The following is a 2,092-nucleotide window of genomic DNA, read 5'->3' as shown; positions in this document are numbered from 1 at the left end:
AATCCCGAGCTCGTGTCTGTGACGCCAGGCCCCGGACGTCCTTCTTCCCCGGTGCTCACTCTCTGATGTCCCCTCGCCTCGGTGGGGTCTCCCCTCCCCACTCCCAGGGAGGGCGGGCTCCTAGGGTCCAGTTTCCTGGTCCCCTCCTGACACTGGGGCCCAGAGGCCCCAGAAGGAAGAGTTGGGAAGCTGGGAGCAGCTGGGACTGCGGCGGGGACCGCGGCGGGGAAGGGACACACTCAGAGGGTCAGTGATCAGCGTGGCCAGCAGTAGAGCAGCCTGGGAAGCAGGCCTAACGGAAGGGGGGTGGGGAGTTCTGTGAGTCGGGTGGTCAGGGAGGGAAGGCTGATGCCTCGCCCAACGCCAAATCACAGGGGCCCCCAGTCCCCGGGGACCGGCCAGAGGGATCCCCCGCCTGCACGGGCCTCTCCTGTCTACTGGGGCTCATTTTGGGGTGCACATGTGCGTTGGGCCACTGGGAGCTCGGTCTTGTCATGTGTGAGGTGGGGAAGTACTTCACAAGCTCCGTGGCCACTCGGCCCTCGGAAGGTGCCCTGGCAGTGGGCAGGGGAGCCCCCAGGTAGGGCTCAGCTGGGAGAGTAAGAGTGACTGACCCCAGCCTCCAGGGGGACTGGGACTGGGAATTGGGCCGGAAGCCTGTCCCTGGTCTGAGAACCCAGGAGATTGGCCATTTGGCTGGGCTGATGGGGCTGAGATCCCTGAACGGCCTTCCTTGGCTCCCAGATCCTTCACGGAACCCAGATAAGCCTGGACCCAGCTAACATTGGGGTGGGGAGTTGGGGGGGCATTATCAGTGGGGTCCCCTCAAGGCAAAAGGGTCAGGCCGAGGGCAGAAATGGCAGGGACCTGTCTGGGCTCTGCCCTCACCGGAGTGTTGAACCCTCTGTGATGTCTCTACCTCCTAGTGTGAAGGACGAGGAGATCCGAGATTCCCAGGTCCCTGGGGACTCCAGTGGCCTTTGTCTGCGGGGCCCCCTGAGCTCTTTGCCAAATCCTGCCCTGGGCGGAGGGAGGCCCCATGCGCCAGCCAGTGGGGCCTCACCTGCGATGGGGAGGCTGGAGCCCCGGGGAGGGCGGGTGCTGAGCCTGGGTCCGGAAGAATCCCAGGGGCTGCTTCGGCGGGGGCTGCCCAATTAAAGGAGCAGCTCATCATCTCATCGCCTTGTTCAAAAAGCGTTTATGGAGATCTGCATCAAAACATCCTGTTACACGTTGGTAAATTACGTGTGAAAAATCAGGAACAGATGACATCAGTTAGGATAAAGGTCGTGCTGCAGTAAACCCCCCAAACAGACAGAACCTCGGACTCTGGCCACCGGTGTCCCCTCCAAGAACCAAACTTCCTTACAATGAAGGTCCCATCCCTGATCAGGTCTCACTTTGGCCACCAGGGGCTCAGGCCAAGCCCCGAGCTGGCTGTGGCCAGTGTAGACCTGTGGCTCTGTCTGCCCCCGTGGCCTGCCGTCCTTCCACTCCCCTCCCAACCTCCGTCTCCAATCTCCACGCGTTCCCTCCACAGTACTTGCCACTGAATATTCGGGGTGGAAACGGGTTATGGGGCCAGAACTTTCTGCCGGCGTTCCTGTTGTGGGGAAAGCCATTCGAACATTGGCAACCCCATGGTCTGGGAGAGAGCTGAGCCCAAGAGCGGCCCGGGGGCTCAGGCTGCACGAATTCCGGGGACACCCTATCCGACACAGGAGTCCGGGACTATTCCGTCCCCCCACAAAGAGGCCGCCTGTCCTGTCCCCGCTGAGTCCCCAGTCACAGGTCAAGGAGCCTGTCGAATGCGTGGCCTCGGTTAACGGTTCACTGTCCACGTGCCACCGGGGAGCCTTCTCCAGGGGAGGGTTTCCCACGCGGCTCACTGTTCCCGTCTTTGTCTGTCGTAGGTCCTCCAGGAGCTTCCAGGGCCGGGGGCTCAGGCCCCGCCCACACCTGCCGATGGGACTCTGCTGTGACCCGCGCCCGGCCGAGGCCGCGGCTCCGAAAGCCTGAAATGAGAAGTCCTGCCTGCTCCACGGTCCAAGCCCTTAGCGCTTCAGGCAAAAAAACCCACCCGAAGCAGGCC

The sequence above is a fragment of the Martes martes genome, assembly GCF_963455335.1.
Source record: "Martes martes genome assembly, chromosome: 8".
In the NCBI taxonomy this organism is placed as follows: domain Eukaryota; kingdom Metazoa; phylum Chordata; class Mammalia; order Carnivora; family Mustelidae; genus Martes; species Martes martes.
The sequence above is the reverse complement of the archived record's forward strand: the minus strand, read 5'-3'. Positions refer to the sequence as shown.